We start from the raw sequence: 20,251 nt of genomic DNA on the forward strand, positions 1-20,251 counted from the left end.
GCTACTGCTGTTGCTACCACTAACCCCGCCAGAATAAGGGCTCCTATGCCTGCTGCTAATCTCTTCTTCTTCTGCATCTTTCTGACTTCAGCAGTGATCTCTTCAAACTCTCCTGCTATCTGTCTCATCCTGTGTTCTCTGCTGTCAAACTCTCTGATGAAGGAAGCTGAATAATCTTTAGGTTTGTCCATTAACTCAGACAGATGTGGTGGGAGGTCTTTACTCCTTCTTCTTCGTGGTCTTTGATCCATCTTCAGGTCTCCTGGTCCTCCTGACGTGTTGAGATCTCCTCTTCAGAGAGATGAAGAAGATGATTTTATGTCAGATTTTGGAGACAGGAAGAGACACACACCATCAGAATACACACACACACACACACACACACACACACACACACAGATACAGTTTGGACACACCTTCTCATTCAATTCAATTTCCTGAGCAGCCAGACCCGTGTGATGCTTTCGTCCAATCAACTGCTGGTTTTAGTATTTTGGGCGACAATACAGATTAGTGTCTCCTGCTGTTATGGAGAGATATTACGTCTCGCACACACACAGAACGTACACTCAAGTCGCCAAAGCAACGACGTTCTGCGTGTTCGGCATTGCAGATTAGGCAGTTCTAATCTGCAATGGAGAAAGGAGGACGGGGCACCACGGCCGAGCCGAGCAGGGTCCACCTAATGGAAAAAGGCCATTTGACAAGCTTATATTTAGGGAGTGAGGAGTCGCAGCGTTAAGCCAGACCGGCGGGGGAGGGTGTATAGCTGCAGATACGGCCCCCCCTTCTCTTCTCTAATTTTCTGCAGCTCTTAGCTGTGCTGTTATAGTTTTAGACTGCTGGACTTCCTTTGACTGAGCTCCTCTCTCCTGTCATCTGTAGGCAAATGCTCGTCATAACCTAGCTCTGGGGAGCGGGTTCCCTGGAGTCCTTATGTTTTCTTGCCCCGCAGTTTTCCCTGGATTGGCAAGAACAGTTGTCGCTGTGGCCCTTTAAGATGCCCTGCTACGCCCCGCTATGCCCTGCCCTGCCCTACTACGCCCTGCAGTACCCTCTATGCCCTGCAGTGCCCTGCTACACCCTACAGTACCCTGCTATGCCCTGCAGTACACTGCTACGCCCTGCAGTACCCTGCTACACCCTGCAGTGACCTTTATGCCCTTCTATACCCTCTACGCCCTGCAGTGCCCTGCTCTGCCCTGCTACGCCCTGCAGTACCCTCTACGCCCTGCAGTACCCTCTATGCCCTGCAGTACCCTGCTTCGCCCTGATTTTTACATAGCTTTGTAAATTATTGAGTGGTCCAGACCTACTCTATCTGTAAGTGTCCTGAGATAACTTGTGTTATGATTTGGTACCTTTATTTAAATTGAACTTAACACCTGCTTGACAATCAAGCCTTTCCTGATTCTGATTCTGGAGCCCAGCAGGCGGCCTATGTGCAAAATCAGCTAGAACACGTTGGTTCAACACGGCAACTACAAACTGTTCTGTGTGCTCATGAAATTCAGAGGTAAGGAACACCAGAATCACCAGGAACACCAGGAACAACGTTCTCCCAAGAACACAAGTCTGGGCTTGTCATTATTGGGAAATGCCCAAAAAGGAAAGTGTATGAAAATAGAGACAGCAGCTTATTCATAGTTCCTATTAACCAGCGGTGATTCTCACACTGCAGAGCTGCACATAAATCATTATGTGATAAACTAGTTGCTGCCCTCTGGTTCCCGCTTCAGTCAGCCACCAGCAAAAACAAATAAACATAGATTCTCTTTCGTCCCCTCTGCTATAACTCTGCTTAACTCTGTAATGAACAGGTAACGTCTGCACATTAGGCACACCTGGATGTAAACTTTTAATGTGGTATTTATTTACCTGTTTGGTCTGATGCTGTATTTTTAATCAATGTTGTCATCTTGTTTTCATGTCCTGTATGTCAACTTCTTTGCTACTGCAGCAAAATTAATCGCCCCTCGGGGACAAATAAAGGTCTTGAACTTGAACATAAAGTACTGTGTCAGCTGATGAACAGACAGAAAACACAACAGGAAGAAACGCCCGGGAACTGCACCTGAATGAGGAATGAGCGGCTGCCAGCAGGCCTCTCTGGGTCTTAGTCTCTGTCTCAGCTGTAGTCCAACATTTAACTCTGTCTCCTCTCTGTGTAGAATCAGCTCTCTCTTACCTTTCTGTCTGCAGGCAGGACGCTCAGTCTCTTAGCTTCCTGTTTCTCAGTTATCACATGATCAGAGGAGCCAATCACAGCAGAGCTGGGGTAACTCAACTAGAGTGTAAGAAGAGCTCAATGTCTCCAGATGTGAGGGTAATAAGGCAAATATCTCTAGGTATGAGGGTATTAAGGCGAATGTCTTCAGGTGAGAGGTGTGGTGGAAGTTTCTGTTCAGCGAGTGAGGAATTTGTGTTGAAGAATTGACCTTGTTGAAACAAAATAAAGACAGGCTGCAAACTGGACTAAAAATTTAGGTATTCGGTGGAAGGGTTTAATTATTTTCTGCAGAGAACAATCAAATGACGAGAACAGCTTTCACAATGAAATGTCTCCAGGTGTGAGGGTAATAAGGTAAATGTCTTCAGATGTGAGGGTAATAAGGCGAAGTTCTCCAGATGTGAGGGTAATAAGGCGAATGTCTCCAGATGTGAGGGTTTGCCATGTAGGTTTAGTTCTGACATGAAGTCAGCAAGGGGTTAAATAACATCTCTGGCCTCATGCAGCAGGCTTGCAGCATGACCCAGAGAGAGATCCACCACTGAAAAAATCAGCTGAGATGTGTGTGTGAAAACAATGAGTCAGGCTGGCTGTGACTTCTAATCTCACAACCTTGAGACCTGTAGGAGTTTGAGAAAACTCCTATGCCGAACATTAGATCCCTACCTAACAAATTCACAGGACACAGGAGATAGCAAAAACGAACATGTTGCCCTTCTCTCCTGCTCCGAATCATTTAGATCCCTATGTACACACATCATGAGGTTGAAAATCTTTCTGGGACAACTGCTCCACTTGCACTCCTGCACAGAACAATTCCACCAGAAAGCTTTTGATTCAAAAATAAAGATTTTTGAAGCACATAATTTGTTGCACCTAAAAAACCCAACTACATACACTCTAAACACAAACCCAAACCACAGATTATGCCTCTAAACCAACTCTACATCCCTTCCATGCACCTTTTAAAATTGTAGCAGCCAATTTATACACCTCAGATAAAAACATTACATAAGTAGGAATACCTTCTAAATGATTTTTTGTTCAAGGTGACAATATTGCGTCTAGAATTCTCCCTATCGTGTGAGGAAGAGTGTGATGTTTATGGGCTGTAGCGTGTGAAAGCATTTACTTCTTTGCAAGAAGATTAGTTAGTGTGTTTTGCATTTTTACTTCCCTTATCCACCACTCCCGTTCCCCTCCTCCCTTTCATCCACCCGTTTCTGGCTGTAGGTGCGGTCCCCAGCTGGGGGACCCCTCGGTTGTCGTCTCCCTTCTGTATTTCGGGATGGGCATTTGTCTGCCCAGTGACCTCTTCCTCCGCAGATGAAACATGTGTCTCGGTCCACTGCTGGCCCCTGCCCTCCACTTCGTCTTCTGCCTCTTCCTCTCGCTTTGCCTCTGCTTCTGGCCCCCCCCCTGTTCAGCCAACGTTGACACTGTCAAAGTTATTTTTCTTCTGTTTCTCTTCTTGTCAGCCTGCTCCGCTGATTTGTAGCATTGGATGACGGTACCCGATGCTGCTGTTATTGTCAGATGTAGGTGGGGGAGAGGCCGTGGCTGCTTGTAGAGAGAGAGCTTGCAGCGAGGTGGGGGCTGTGTGGGATCTGGTCCGCTCCTGGTGCTTGCTTCTGGGGGAGACACGGACGGTGTTTCTCCCTTCGGCCTGGGTGCTGGAGGAGGGTAGGGTGGTGGTTTGAGCAGCTGATCGCCATCTTTAAGACTCGGATAGAGGGAAAATGCATTAGTGACAGTGTTCATTTCTCCTCTCTGTGTTTCAACAGCATTATCTGTTCCCTCCTTAGTTACTAGTTTTTTCATCTGTTTTCTTTCCCTACAAGTGGCTTCTTCCATCCACTGACTAAAACATTCTTTGTTTTTCTCTATTTGAATTAAATCCTGGGTGCTTATTGTTTTACCCCCTCTCAATAATTTTTCTTCTTCTTCTAAATCTTGTTTTAGCGTTCTAAGTTTCCCTGTACTCAAAGAGCCATTTTTAAGGAAGCCATGCTTAGTGGTCCAATAAACCAAACAATCTAAGGTTTGTGGACCATATTTTTTCACCATCTCATGAACCACCGGGCCTGAAGGAACGTGTGACTTTGTGCCCTTATTGCCCATTTCTAAAAGTGAAATGAACAAGTAATTGAAGTACTTCTTTTTCGTATAATCGTCACTATACGGCCCAGTTTAGTCTCTCGGTAAACTTTGCGAAAAAACCTGAAAACAGCTGTAACTTAATTTAAGCTACAATGACTGTTTATCTGTGATAGATTTTTGCTCGATGAAAATCCAGATAGGCAGCTACGATGACTGTTTATCTGTGTGATTTTAAAATCTATCCGTCACCCCGTCCTACTCCCGTGTTTGATGAGATGATGTCAAATTAGTGGTTTATTCTGTCCAACAACCTGGATGTTTAAACCCACGAATAAAACCCTTTTTCTCTTGTTTTTGTAAAAACCTAAAATTTCCCAAAACAAAAGATAAAACTTTCACCAAATAATCCCAGTGAAAACCTTGGTCAGTCTTTGTCTCACACCGTGTCTCGGTATCCAATTCAAATTGTTTAAAATTGAAATTCTAACTTACCCCCGCTGAAATTGCTTCCTTTTCGTTTGGATTTCAGAGTGGAATCAGCGAGCCCTCCGCGGTTCTGACCCTCTTTCTCTCAAAGATGTTTTGGCGAGGTTTAGAGGCAGGTGATCCTCAGATCCCTGGATGCGCTGTCATCAGTCACCAGCGGAGTCCCGATCTGATCCCTCCTTGAAATCCTGCCGACAACGCCAAGTTTGTTGTGGAAGTTTCTGTTCAGCGAGGGAGGAATTTGTAAAATGAAGAAGAGACCTTGTTGAAACAAAAATAAAGACAGGCTGAAGACTGGGTTAAAAGTTTAGATATTCGGTGAAAGAGTTTAATTATTTTCTCGAGAGAACAACCAAACAAAATGACGAGAATGGCAGTTCACAATGAAACAGAGTAACAAGTGACACCACACATTCTGGTGCCCCTGTAACATCCGACCACTCCTTATATTCTCTCCTGCCCCAACAGAAACACAAAACCCCTATCATGTCTGGAAAAACACTTTGAACCTAAACAAAACACTTCATCTCATTTCTTCAGACTTCCCGGTGCCAGTTGCTGACCCTGTACATCTGTTGACGCACTAACAGATGTCAGTCGTTGTCATTCTACTTTAGAAGTTAAGAGATTTATCTTTTGCATAGATTAGTTCCGCTCCTGACCTAGAGACTGGGCAGCCTGAACTTTTGCCCATCTCAAGCCTACATCTGTGTGCCATTTATTTATCCCGGTGATAAACAGAGTCACACTGGTTGCTGTCCCTGGGGACTGAGGGCCCTAAACAGGAGGTGTTGTAGGAAGCAGATACGTCGTTTATGAGACAAGGGTGAAATAGGGAGGCACATGTTTGGAAACAATGTGGGGGTTAAACATAAAACACAGATTTGATTTTACGAATGTAAAAGAACTGAATAAGCACAGATAAGCAGTCATTGCCTATGTAGAAGTCATTGTCTATGTAATTTTCCCATCACACCCACTTCCGGATTAAATCCTGTCCACTTTTGGGTTAGGCCCCGCCCAGTCTGAGCACAGATACAGATACAGATACAGATAATTCTGTACTTCCTCATCCCTAACAGGTACTTTAAGATCAGAGGGTAAGATCTTAAATCTTCTGAGGTCTGATCCCATCCAGAACCGTGCCATAGCTGCAGTCTTAGGATCTCTGGATGGGGCCGTGGCTGCTGTTATGTGTATAGCTGTAAATCTGCTCCCTAAAAACAATAACAGGTCTGGCACTCCTTACCCTCCTTTATCCTAGCTTCTTCCACACTCTTCTTTGCACTTGTTCCCACTTGGACCTCCACAGGAAATAAAAGATGGTTCGTTCCAGGTCTAAAATCTCTTTTCTGGGTGGGATAAAAACAGCTGATCAGTAAAGGCAAAGGTAAGCAAAAGCAAGTACAAAGGGCTCGGCCAAACAACAAAGCCCACCAAAAATAGTTTCAACTCATCGGCGTTCCCCTCCAAGGAAGTCTTTAGTAACAGGCGAAAGACTTGTGTGTTATGAAGAGAAACCAGAGTGAGTAAAGCTGTCGAGAACCCTAGTCGACCCAGTCCAAACCATCACGGTAAGCCTCACTGGGTGTCCAAACTAAAATGATATGAGGCAAGTTGGTAGACTCCTTACTGATGTTTATGTCTGTACTCACAATGCCCTGTTTTTAAAACACCAGCCAATCACAAGTGTTACATGTGAATAATCAATGTGTGAGTAATCAGGAAGCTCACATAAAAGATAGTTGCAAGGTCTACCAAATGTTTAACTTTACAACCGGTAAGCTGTTGGAGCCTTGGTAGCCACAGGTTCACAAACCTTCCCTCAAAATTTCCATCACAGATTTTCGAGCCCCTCAGAACCAATCACAAAGCAGGGTGTCGCAGCAGAAACGTGATGGGCCCATAGCCCAGAGGTTGATAGATTGAATCCATCATCTGCTGTTTCCTATGACTTGTATCAGCATTAAGTCTATTTCCAGTCAGTTGATGTTTAACTCTGTGTCTGAAGTGAAATGTCTCCACCTGCTGAAGAGTAAACTTAATGGCATGTCAAGTTCATTTTATCCATAAAAATGGAAACTACAGTGCTCATACCCGCCTTAACACCCATAAAACCTGAAGTAAATAAATACACTAAAATAGAAACTGTAAAACATGTACATTTAAAGTGCTTGTATTCAACTTCGGAAGATATTGTTGATCGCAGTAACAACGATAGATGACACCATTTTATCAAAACGTCCATGTTTGTGTCTTTGTTATGCAAATACTCTGGAAGTCTACTTATTAAGAGTATGCGTTCCCCTTTTTCCCTATTGATTATAAAACACCTGCCTGAGATTGTGGATCTCAGAAACAACCATAGAATCACAAGATCCATTCATGTGCTTGTGCCAGTGTCAACCACCTGAAAGTGATTCCCAATTATCGCAGTAGGTTATGAACACTGCAAACAGGTATAGCACCACTTTTTGGTTTGCCGTGGTCAAGTGTTCAGGGCGATGGAATAGAAATCCATTGGGGTACCCCGCAAAGGTCCAAATCCTGCCAACAATGAAAGGCATTCTTAGCGTTGGTAGCAAACCAATGACACATCACATTATACAATAACACAGTTGTGCCTTCATGAACAATATTATATTATCTCATAGGTACTGGAAGCCACCCGTCTCCACCAAAGCCTCTCTGAGCATTTATTTTCAGTCTCAATGCCCAGATATGTTACTAAAATCAACAATGCCAGAGAAAAATGACAAAGTGTGATAACATTTTTTAACCCTTGTGTTGTCCTTCGGGGACCCCTGACCCATGCAGTTTGACCCATCGTGGTGTCCTTCGAGTCACGAAGACTGCTGCTACAGAGCCCAGGACCCACAGAGTCAGAGTACACAGTGCTCATCCTGAATGGGCCATTATAGTGCATTCAAGTTGCTTGTTGAATGGTCTATTAGCTTTGGAACCCCCCTTTCCCCACAGCTTTCAATTGTCAGATATGGGTTGGAGAATGGGCAATGTGTCCAAACCTTTCTGTGTAAAAAAAAACCCCACTAAAGAAGTCTTTTGGATGAGAGACAAAACTTCTGCGGCGGACCTTTTACCAAGTCCTGTTGCCCTCGGCCTAGTTGTGAACCTTTGGGGTAATAGCATGGATCAAGAACCAAAACGGACACAGCTGGAATCAATCTGGGCATTGTGCGGCAATATTTGACACATTTAGACCATGAAGACAGTTATCAGTTTTTTCCCATCTAGCAGGGACATTTCTGGATTCAGGTGGACATTGTGGACAGAAAAAATGGTGGATCTTGATTCCCACCATAGGATTTGGTCTGTATTGCACATTGCCTTCACATCCCACGCAATGTATTGCCATTGTCAAGCACATTGCCACCCTGCTGACTTTCTTCCATGTCTCCATGAACGCCCATATATTTGGCTCTCATAGCCACCTCCGCTAGACAGTGGGATGTTCATGTCTCTATCTCTCTCTCTCTCTCTCTCTCTCTCTCTCTCTCATAGCCACCTTCGATAGATAGTAGGATGGTCATGTCTCTCTCTCTCTCTCTCTCTCTCTCTCTCTCTCATACCCACCTCCGCTAGACAGTGGGATGGTCATGTCTCTCTCTCTCTCTCATTCTCTCATAGCCACCTCCGCTAGACAGTGGGATGTCATGTCTTATCTCCTCTCTCTCTCTCTCTCTCTCTCTCTCTCTCATAGCCACCTTCGATAGATCGTAGGTCATGGTCATGTCCTCTCTCTCTCTCTTCTCTCTCTCTCTCTCTCTCATACCCACCTCCGCTAGACAGTGGGATGGTCATGCTCTCTCTCTCTCTCATTCTCTCATAGCCACCTCCGGCTAGACAGTGGGATGGTCATGTCTCTCTCTCTCTCTCTCTCTCTCTCTCTCTCATAGCCACCTTTGATAGACAGTAGGATGGTCATGCTCTCTCTCTCTCTCTCTCTCTCTCACTCTCTCATAACCCACCTCCGCTAGACAGTGGGATGGTCATGTCTCTCTCTCTCTCTCACTCTCTCATAGCCACCTCCGCTAGACAGTGGGAGGGTCATGTCTCTCTCTCTCTCTCCTTTTCTCGCTCTCTCTTCCATCTCTCTCTCTCTCTCTCATAGCCACCTCCGCTAGACAGTGGGATGGTCATGTCTCTCTCTCTCTCTCTCCTCTCTCTCTCTCTCTCTCTCCTTGTCCACCTCCTTTAGACAGAGGGATGGGTGTCTCTCTCTCTCTCCCCCCATCTCCTCTAGATAGAGGGATGGATCTCTCTCTCTCTCACTCTCTCTCTCTTTCTTTCTCTCTCTCTCTCTCATCCACCTCCTCTAGACCAGGGGTTCCCAAAACTTTAAGCCTGCGACCCCCAAAGTAACGGTGCAAGTGACTCGCGACCCCCCCCCCACTATAAACATTGCGCCGCAATCGCGCCGCACTACAGGCGTATCCAAACATGAGCATATTGACAACACAAAATAACACAACAGCCATGACATTATTCTACCTTAATTATTCATTACTTTAATTTGAACTTAATCTCACCTAATGAGGGTGGAGTGCAGTATGTTTGAGCACAGCAAGTTTAAAAAGCGTATATTTTTAGTTTAGCCAACCCCAACAGACCAGGAATAGTAATATCAAAGCCATTTGTCCAAATCTAGCCATTTGTCTCACAATCTTGAAGTTTCTGACCGAATTACAATGTAAACAGGGAAACAGTAGTTCACTCCGCACATATTTTCCAATCTTTTTCCTCAAGCGAGAAGTCTAACTCTAAATTGGGTGTTAACATTGTTCTGCAAAGTCTTACGAATCAAACCAGACCTCTCATGAGGCATCTGCTGTTCTACCGGGATGCAGAGATGGACAGCTTGGAAGCCATATGAAGTCTGGGCATTCGATTTGGACCATCCTCTCGATCAACAGTTTATATCAACCAGTATCAATGTCTGTTGCAAGACCCTCCTATCTCTTTAGCTATGAAGAGACAAATCATCCATACAGTAGTTATAGTGTGAAAACTGATTTCTGTCTTGATTCAAGCAAGGGGGAAGGGTGCTGTGTGTGTGCGCGTTTGTGTGCTTCTGTGTGCTTGTGGTCGAGCATGTACTGTAACAGTGTGGATCCTTGTGTGGACCACATTTCTGTGCTTAGTCTTGACATCTATTGTAATTAACATAAATTCAGCTGGGCCTTTATAGAAGATTACACTGTTTTCTTTCTTGTAACTCCCTTTCATACAGTAGATGATATTTGGATACTTTCTCAGACTGTGAAGGTAACCACATGGTGGAGGCCCAGCCATTGTTTTGTGCACCATAAGCATATTCAACATAGAGTGTGTGGGGGTATAGCTCAGTGGTAGAGCATTTGACTGCAGATCAAGAGGTCCCCAGTTCAAATCTGGGTGCCCCCTGCAACGATGTGTGTAGGTGATCATCTTTATGATAGTACTAGGTGATAAAGGATAAAAGCTTGCATGTAACTAATGTTGCTTCTTTCCAGAAGGCCTTGTGCTTTCTCCACTCTCAGATTTACTTGGATTGTGGATGCAGCTGCTGCTGTGGTTCTGCTGGACGCCCTACTATGCCCTGCACTACTACTATTATTAGTAATAGTTCTATTACCTTTACTGCTGCCATAATTACCACCAGTCCTCTTTTCATTCCATTTTCTCTCTCTCTCTCTCTCTCTCTCTCTCTCTCTCTCTCTCTCTACTAAGTAACATTTTCAAAAGGTAGTTGTGGGATTTGAACCCACACCTCCAGAGAGACTGGAGCCTAAATCCAGCACCTTAGACCACTCAGCCACACTACCTGTGCACACCATCACACCAAATCGTGACACACACACGGACCGTAACTAATGGTATGATTATTAAAGTCATTGGAAACAAACTTTTGCAAGGAAAAAGTCAATACTTTATTGAAAAAGGCCAGTACTTAATGTCTCCACCTGCTGAAGAGTAAACTTAACAGCATCTCAAATTTATTTCATCCATAAAAATAGAAACTGTGCTCATACCTGCCGTAACACCCATAAACACTGGAGCATAATACAATAAATATACTACACTACAGTCCAAGTACATAAATACAGTAAAATAGAAAGTGTAAAAACTGTACATTTAAAGTGCTTGTTGTGCTGTCTGAAAATTGAATTATCACTGAATAAAAGAAGAAACCTGGGTAAAACTTGTACTGTTAATGTTGTATATGGCTTCAAAACCTTTAAATGCAACTGCTGTGGCTGGAACTCAAACCTGAGATAAATGCTTGCACTGCTACGATATAAATCATAGACGAAAAGTAACACACCTGTTGCCTTTCTGCTGGACAATACAATGCTCACTGCAAATCTCTGAAATAACCATAGACCCACAATTTCCATTCACATGCTTGTGCTATTGTTCAACCACCTGTCAGTGTATTTTCAGCATCAGTTGTGTTTTATTGTCTTTAATGCAGCTGCCCCGTGTGAGGGTTGAACTCACGACCTTCAGATTATGAGACTGACGTGCTGCCTACTGTGCCAACGAGGCTATGAAAGCAGGTGCAATGGTCGGGAAAATTTCAGAAATACTAACAATTTGGTCTTCAATCTCAATAAAAACAATGTTTTTGGAAACCTATGTACTCACACAAAGGCTAAGACTGACCCTAGATGCTTGTCATGACCCCATGAAAAGGCCAGGACAAAAGACCGTGTGCAAAGGTTGAAGGAAATGTGATTATATTACTACAACAAAAGAAATGGCAATTCAATGATGGTGATAGTCAGTTTAGTCAGAGGTGAATGTGTAGTGTGAGGTATGGTGTCAGTGATTTATGCTGGACAGAGTAAAACTAACAAAGATGAGCGGGAGAGGTGCTGGACTGAGAGACCTGTAGGGCAATCACAGATGAACAACCAATAATAAAACACTACTGAGTGAATGCGTTCAGAAAATGAAGAACATTGTTCAGAAAGCTTAATGAAGCTTCATTTGACCATATCTATTAACTACCTGAAAGAAATTAAGTCTCTGGAAATATTATGACCTAAGCAATTAGACAAAATAGTGCAACGTAATTTTGAACCGCTCCTAGAAAGAAACCATAGGTAGCCATTGAATTCGAAACTTCTGAAGTTATTGTTGATCTCAGAAACAATGATGAACGACACCATCCTTTCACAACGCCCATGTTTGTGCCTTTGTTATGCAAATACTCTGGAAGTCTACTTATTAAGAGTATGCGTTCCCATTTTTCCCAATTGATTGTAGAAAGCCTTCCTGAGATTGTTGATCTCAGAAATAAACGTAGAATCACAACTTCCATGTATGTGCTATGTGCCAGTGTTCAATCACCTGTCACTGTATGTTCAGCATCAGATGTGTTTTTTTATTTTAAAACACTTGCCCCGTGTTAGGGTTGAACTCATGACCTTCAGATTATGAGACTGACGCGCTGCCTACTGCGCCAAAGCTTGGGAACAATAGTCTGTAAGGGGGGGGAAGAAGAGGAAAAATGGGAAGAGGGAGGGAAGAAGGAAAAAGCAACCTATTGTTCTAGAACTGCATCTTAACATTCTAGAACTACAATGTAACATTTTAGAACTGCAATTAACATTTTAGGACCGCAACTCTTAAAATTCTACAACTTCAACCTATTGTTCCAGAACGGCAACTTAACATTCCAGAACTGCAGGTTAACATTCTTGAAGTTTGACCTAACATTCTAGATTGACAGCTTAACATTCTAGAAATTAAACCTAACATTCTAGAACTACAAATAACATTGTAGAACTGTAAGTAACATTTCAGGACCATAACTCTTAAAATTCTAAAACTACAACCTATTGTTCTACAACTGCAACTTAACATTCCAGAACTGCAGCTTAACATTCTTGAACTTAAACCTAACATTTTAGAACTGCAGCTTTCCATTCTAGAACTACAATGTAACCTTTTAGGACTATGAGCAACCTTTTGGGAACGCAACTTATAAAAATTCTAAAAACTTCAACCTATTGTTCTTGAATTGCAGCTCAAATTTCTAGACCGAAAGCTTAACTTTCTAGAACTGCATCTTAACATTCTAGAACTTCAACATAACATTCTAGAACTGCAGCTTAACATTCTAGAAATTAAAGCTAACATTGTAGAATGGCAGCTTAACATTCTAGAACTTGGGCGGAACATTCCACACGTTGGGCGGTGGTGTTTTAGAGAGTGGGAATGCCTGAGTTCTGCACTGTATAATGTATCTGTCAATCGCAAGATTAGCAGTTCTATCCCAGTGGAAAAATCCCTGTGATTTACCAGACTAAAATGTGCCTGCATTCTACGATCATGGCTTGTTCTGACCTCCTGTTCCTCAGATCAAACTAAAGTCTGGTGACAATGCATGTTCAAATTCTAAAACTTCAACCTAACATTCTAGAACTGCAGCTTAACATTCTAGAACTACAATGTAACCTTTTAGGACTATGAGCAACCTTTTGGGAACGCAACTTATAAAAATTCTAAAAACTTCAACCTATTGTTCTTGAATTGCAGCTCAAATTTCTAGACCGAAAGCTTAACTTTCTAGAACTGCATCTTAACATTCTAGAACTTCAACATAACATTCTAGAACTGCAGCTTAACATTCTAGAAATTAAAGCTAACATTGTAGAATGGCAGCTTAACATTCTAGAACTTGGGCGGAACATTCCACACGTTGGGCGGTGGTGTTTTAGAGAGTGGGAATGCCTGAGTTCTGCACTGTATAATGTATCTGTCAATCGCAAGATTAGCAGTTCTATCCCAGTGGAAAAATCCCTGTGATTTACCAGACTAAAATGTGCCTGCATTCTACGATCATGGCTTGTTCTGACCTCCTGTTCCTCAGATCAAACTAAAGTCTGGTGACAATGCATGTTCAAATTCTAAAACTTCAACCTAACATTCAAGAACTGCAGCTTAACATTCTAGAACTACAATGTAACCTTTTAGGACTATGAGCAACCTTTTGGGAACGCAACTTATAAAAATTCTAAAACTTCAACCTATTGTTCTTGAATTGCAACTCAAATTTCTAGAATGAAAGCTTGACTTTCTAGAACTGCATCTTTACATTCTAGAACTTCAACCTAACAATCTAGAACTGCAGCTTAACATTCTAGAATTTAAAGCTAACATTGTAGAATGGCAGCTTAACATTCTTGAACTTCAACCTAACATTCTAGAACTGCCAAGTAACATTCTAGAACTGTAACATTTCAGAACTTTTAAGTAAAATTTTTGGACCAATTCAATTCAATTCAATTTTATTTATAGTATCAATTCATAACAAGAATTATCTCAAGACACTTTACAGATAGACCACACTCCGGAATTTACAAGGACCCAACAGTTCTAGTTTCCTCCAGAGCAAGCAACAGTGCGACAGTGGCGAGGAAAAACTTCCTTTTAGGCAGAAACCTCGGTCAGACCCAGGCTCTTGGTAGGCGGTGTCTGACGGGCCGGTTGGGGTTAGAATGAAGAGTGGCAATAACAAAAATAGAAAAAATTAGTAGTTTGTAGCATTCTTTGTGGTAGTTCATGGCATAGCAGGGACGCTGTGCAGCATTACAAGGCACAGCAGACGTAGCAGGACGTAGCAGACGTAGCAGGGCACCACAGTGTAGCAGTTGAACATGGCATCACAGAACGTGTAGCGGAACCATGGCAATAGCTGCTACCTGATTTCGGAGCCTCTCTGATCCAAGGGAACATGCTGGGGAAAAAAGAACATAAGGACTCCGGGGAATGACTCCCCAGAAATAGGTTAGTAACAAGCATTTCTGGGACATGGATGCACATAAATGAAAAGATGGAAAGATAGAGGAGAGAGGAGCTCAGTGTATCAAAATAAGTCCCCAGCTGTCTAAAACTATTACAACAAAACCAAGAGAGACGAGGTAAAGAGAGCTCCAGCCCGGCCGGGCCAGAACTCTCCCCAACCGGATCGGGCTGTATGCCAAGTCTCCCTTTGGTTCTATTATATTCTTGATTATATGTTAGATAAATCTGAAAACTAACAATATTCGATTCTATGCCCTAACTAGTGTATCAAAATAAGTCCCCAGCTGTCTAAAACTATTACAACAAAACCAAGAGAGACGAGGTAAAGAGAGCTCCAGCCCGGCCGGGCCAGAACTCTCCCCAAGAGAGACGAGGTAAAGAGAGCTCCAGCCCGGCCGGGCCAGAACTCTCCCCAACCGGATCGGGCTGTATGCCAAGTCTCCCTTTGGTTCTATTATATTCTTGATTATATGTTAGATAAATCTGAAAACTAAAAATATTCGATTCTAGCCCCAGCGGTCTAACTATTACAACAAAACCAAGAGAGACGAGGGTAAAGAGAGCTCCAGCCGGCCGGGCCAGAACCCAGAGAGAGACGGTAAAGAGAGCTCCAGCCCGGCCGGGCCAGAACTCTCCCAACGGATCGGGCTGTATGCCAAGTCTCCCTTTGGTTCTATTATATTCTTGATTATATGTTAGATAAATCTGAAAACTAACAATATTCGATTTCTATGCCCCAGCTGGTAAAACTATACAACAACAAACAAGAGAGACGAGGTAAAGAGAGACTCCAGCCCGGCCGGGCCAGAACTCTCCCCAAGAGAGACGAGGGTAAAGAGAGCTCCAGCCCGGCCGGGCAAGAACTCTCCCCAACCCGGATCGGGCTGTATGCCAAGTCTCCCTTTGGTTCTATTATATTCTTGATTATATTGTTAGATAAATCTGAAAACTACAATATTCGATTCTAATGCCCTAACTAGTGTATCAAAATAAGTCCCCAGCTGTCTAAAACTATTACAACAAAACCAAGAGAGACGAGGTAAAGAGAGATCCAGCCCGGCCGGGCCAGAACTCTCCCCAACGGATCGGGCTGTATGCCAAGTCTCCCTTTAGTTATATTATATGGTAGATAAATCGAAAACAATGTGACTAATACTACTCCCTAACAATATTCGATTCTATGCCCTAACTATAAGCTTTATCAAAAAGGAAAGTCTTAAGCCTACTCTTAAATGTGGAGACGGTGTCTGCCTCCCGGACCCAAACTGGAACCTGGTTCCACAGGAGAGGAGCTGATAGCTGAACGCTCTGGCTCCTGTTCATTTTAGAGACGACTCTAGGAACACCAGTAACCTGCATTCTGGGAGCGTAGTTCTCTCCTAGGGTTGTAAGGTACTATGAGCTCTTTAAGATAAGATGGAGCCTGACCATGAAGAGCTTTGTAGGTGAGAAGAAGGATTTTAAATTCTATTCTAAATTTTACAGGAAGCCAATGCAAGAGAAGCTAAAACAGGAGAAACGTGATCTCTTTTCCTGGTCCTGTCAGAAACACGTGCCGCAGCATTCTGGATCATCTGTAGAGTCTTTATGATTTTTTCGAGCAGCCTGATAACAGAGAATTGCAGTAATCCAACTAGAAGTAACAAATGCATGGACTAGTTTTTCTGCATCATTTTTAGACAGGATATTCCTGATTTTTGCAATATTACGTAGGTGAAAAAAGGCGATCCTTGAAATTTGCTTTAAATGGGAATTAAAGGACATGTCCTGATCAAAGATGACTCCAAGATTCTTCACTGTGGTGCTGGAGACAGCCAGGTGATGCCATCCAGAGTAACTATATCTTTGGATAGTGCGTCACGAAGGTGCTTGGGTCCGAGAGCAATAACTTCAGTTTTATCTGAGTTTAACATTAGAAAATACAGGTCATCCAGGTTTATATATTGAAGGCACGTTTGAAGTTTAGCTAACTGATTAGTTTCATCCGGCTTGATTGATAGATATAATTGAGTATCATCTGCATAACAATGAAAGTTTATGGAGTGTTTCCTAATAATACTGCCTAAAGGAAGCATATATAAAAGTGAACAGGATTGGAGCCGAGCACAGATCCTTGGGGACTCCATGACTAACGTTGGCGTGCACAGAGGATTCATCGTTAACATTAACAAACTGAGATCGATCTGATAAATAAGACTTAAACCAGCTTAGAGCAGTCCCTTTTAATGCCAATTAAATGTTCCAATCTCTGTAATAAGATATAATGGTCAATGGTATCAATGCAGCGCTAAGATCTAAAAACACAAGTACAGAGATAAGTCCTTTGTCTGAAGCAATTAGGAGGTCATAGTAATTTCACAAGTGCTGTCTCTGTGCTATGATGAACTCTAAATCCTGACTGAAAATCCTCAAATAGAAGCTTGCTATGCAGAAAGTCACACAGCTGTTTGGCGACTGCTTTCTCAAGAATCTTAGAGAGAAATGGAAGGTTGGATATAGGTCTATAGTTGGCTAAAACATCTGGATCAAGGTTTGGCTTTTCAGAAGAGGTTTAATTACAGCTACTTTAAAGTGCTGTGGTACATAGCCTGTTAATAAAGACAAATTGATTATATTTAGTAGTGAAGTGTTGGACTAATGGTAAAAACTTCTTTAAGTAGCCTAGTCGGGATGGGATCTAAGAGGCAGGTTGATGGCTTAGATGAAGAAATAATTGAATTAAATGATAAAGATCAGTGAAGCAAGCAGTCAAAACATGTATCTGGTTTTACAGCTGTTTCTAAGGTTCCTGAGTTTAGAGATAAGTCAGTGCCAGTTAAAGGCAGGTCTGGTGAATTTTGCTTCTAATAGTTATAATTTTATCATTGAAGAACCTCATAAAGTCGTTACTCTAAGAGCTATGGGATACTTGGCTCAGTAGAGCTGTGACCTTCTGTTAGCCTGGCTACAGTACTGAAGAAACCTGGGGTTGTTCCTATTTTCCTCTATCAATGACGAGTAGTACGCTGCTCTGGCATTACGGAGGGCCTTCCTATACGTTTTAAGACTATCTTGCCAGGTTTAAACGAGAATTTTCCAGTTTGGTGGAGCGCCAGATCTTCTCAGTTCCGCGATATTTGCTTTAATTTGCGAGTTTCAGTGTTATACCATGGAGCTAACCTTCTTGTTTTATTATTCTTTTTTAAAGGGGCAACAGAGTCTAGAGTCATTCGTAGCGAGCCTGCTGCACTATCAACAAAATGATCGATTTGGGAGGGACTAATAGCATAGGAGTCCTCGTTACTTTGGGACTTGGTAATGAATTAAATGCTAACGGAATCGTATCCTTAAATTTAGCTACAGCACTATCAGATAGACATCTTGTATAGGATGTTTTGCCTAACGGCGTGTAGTTCAGCAGTATAAACTCAAAGTTATCAAACAGTGGTCAGATAGGGAGGGATTCTGTGGGAACACTATTAAATGTTCAATTTCAACACCATATACCAGAAAAAGATCGAGGGTGTGGTTAAACAACGGTGAGTCGGTTTATGTACACTTTGAGAGAAGCCAATGGAATCTAATAGAGAGATAAACGCAGTGCAAGGCTATCATTCTCATCGTCCACATGAATATAAAATCCCTACAAGAATAACTTTGTCCGTTTTTAGCACTAAGTTCGATAGAAACTGCAAATTCGGATAAAAATTCAGAGTATGGACCAGGTGCTCGGTACACTATAACAAATAGAACTGGTTGCATGGATTTCAACTTGGGTGTGAAAGACTAAGAACAAGACTTTCAAATGAGTTATAATTTAGTTTAGGTTTAGAGCTAATTAGTAGACTGGAATCAAAGATAGCTGCAACTCCACCTCCTCGGCTGTGCCTCGAGGAATGTGAGTATTAATATGACTGGGGGGGGTGGACTCATTTAGACTAACATATTCTCCATTACTCAGCCAGGTTTCAGTAAGACAAATAATCAATATTAGAATCTGATATTAATTCATTACTAGTACCCCTTAGAAGAGAGAGATCTGATGTTTAAGAGTCCACATTTAATTCTCCTATTCTTTTGAACTATTGCACTTGTGGTTTTAATTGTTATGAGGTTTTCATGCACAGCTCCTCTTCTGTTTACCTTTGATTTAAATAATTTTAATGGTCGGGGGGCAGACACCGTCACTATGGGATTTTACTAGGTAACACCTGGAATAAAGGAGCAGAGAAGTGTGTTAGACTGGGACTCTGCCTCCTGGTCCCAACTATGGATTGTCAAGGATTAGGTCCACCAATACACTTGTCAATGTTCTAGAAATGAGAGCTGCTCCAGTCCAAGTGGGATGAATGCCGTCTTCCGAATCAGATCAGGTCTTCCCCAGAAAGACTGCCAGTGATCCACAAAGCCACATCATTATCTGGACACCACCTCGATAGCCAGCGGCGAAATGACGACATGCGGCTATACGTGTCATGGCTGGGAGATTGGCAGGGTCCAGAGAACTACGGTGTCCGACATTGACTTCGCGTATGTACACCACCGATTCAACATTATCTTAGTAACCTCGATTGCCGTAACCGGGAGTCATTAACGCCAACGTGAATAACAATCTTGCTGTATTTACGTTTATCCTTAGCCAGCAGTTTCAGATAAGACTCAACGTCGCCCGCTCTAGCCCCCGGGATGCACTTAACTACGGCCGCCGGCTTCGCTAACTTCACGTTTCTCAGAATGGAGCTGCCGAAACCAGAGTTGGTTTCTCAGCGGGGGGTTGCTGAGTGGGGAAAATCTGTTAGAAACGCTAACAGGCTGGTGGCGGTCCGACGCCTTGGAAAGCTTACGACTGTCTCTTTCCTCGTCCTCGACAGTAACCCAGCCACATGTCCTGGCTGCTCCGGAGTTCGCGAGGGAACTACCAGAGGCTAACTCAGGCTCAGGCGGCCCGTGCTGACTACCGGGGGGAGGTAGCTACAGTAACTGACGACTGATCTGTCATGGGCGGATCCGGACTCTACCTACTAAGCCTCGCCTCCACGTCCAAAAATATAAACTACACTTGTTACACACGCCATCCCGCTAAAGGATGCAGAGGAGTAACTAAACATCTCACCACCGAGCAGGAGAAAGTCGGAGAAGGGGCCGACATAACTAACTGCTAGCTAAAGTCGTAGCAGCTAAGCTAAGTAGGTAGCGTTAGCTACCAAGCGTTTAAAACAGCTGTTATTTAACAAAAGTCGCTAAAAAATGAGAAGATATGTGAGTGCTGAGGCAGAACTGCTATAAGAAATAAGTGTTACGGACAGTTAGCCGCTGTAATAGCAAATCTAACAAACTGAACTGGTATGTCGTGAGCAGCAGAGCAACCAACACGCAACCAACACACAGGCACAGGAAACGGAAATGAGTCAGGTACGCTTACCGTAATGCGGACATCCAAATTGAGTCTGCTACATCAGTACATCAGTGTACCACATTTCAAGACGTAGAAGGGGCCCGGCAGCTCATTTGGAGAGCATGAGACTTTAATCTCAGGGTCGTGGGTTCGAGCCCCAGTTGGGCGGTGGTGTTTTGAGAATGGGAATCCTCAATCTGCACAGTATCAGATGGCTGTATTGGGGTGGATTGGCTGTCAATCGC

At 43.1% G+C, this 20,251-nt stretch overlaps 3 non-coding genes across 3 annotated transcripts; 1 reads left to right on the top strand and 2 right to left on the bottom strand.

Annotated features, from left to right (window-relative positions):
• Positions 1 to 6,228: 6,228 nt before the first annotated feature.
• Positions 6,229 to 6,345, bottom strand: LOC116684174 (U5 spliceosomal RNA). The gene has a single exon (XR_004330771.1). It is a non-coding gene; the product is annotated as a U5 spliceosomal RNA (small nuclear RNA).
• A 3,823-nt stretch (positions 6,346 to 10,168) lies between these two features.
• trnac-gca (transfer RNA cysteine (anticodon GCA)) lies at positions 10,169 to 10,240 on the top strand. Its single transcript has one exon. It is a non-coding gene; the product is annotated as a tRNA-Cys (tRNA).
• A 319-nt stretch (positions 10,241 to 10,559) lies between these two features.
• On the bottom strand, positions 10,560 to 10,641 carry trnal-uag (transfer RNA leucine (anticodon UAG)). The gene has a single exon. It is a non-coding gene; the product is annotated as a tRNA-Leu (tRNA).
• Positions 10,642 to 20,251: the final 9,610 nt, after the last annotated feature.

Source organism: Etheostoma spectabile, unplaced genomic scaffold (assembly GCF_008692095.1).
Source record: "Etheostoma spectabile isolate EspeVRDwgs_2016 unplaced genomic scaffold, UIUC_Espe_1.0 scaffold00019227, whole genome shotgun sequence".
Taxonomy (NCBI): domain Eukaryota; kingdom Metazoa; phylum Chordata; class Actinopteri; order Perciformes; family Percidae; genus Etheostoma; species Etheostoma spectabile.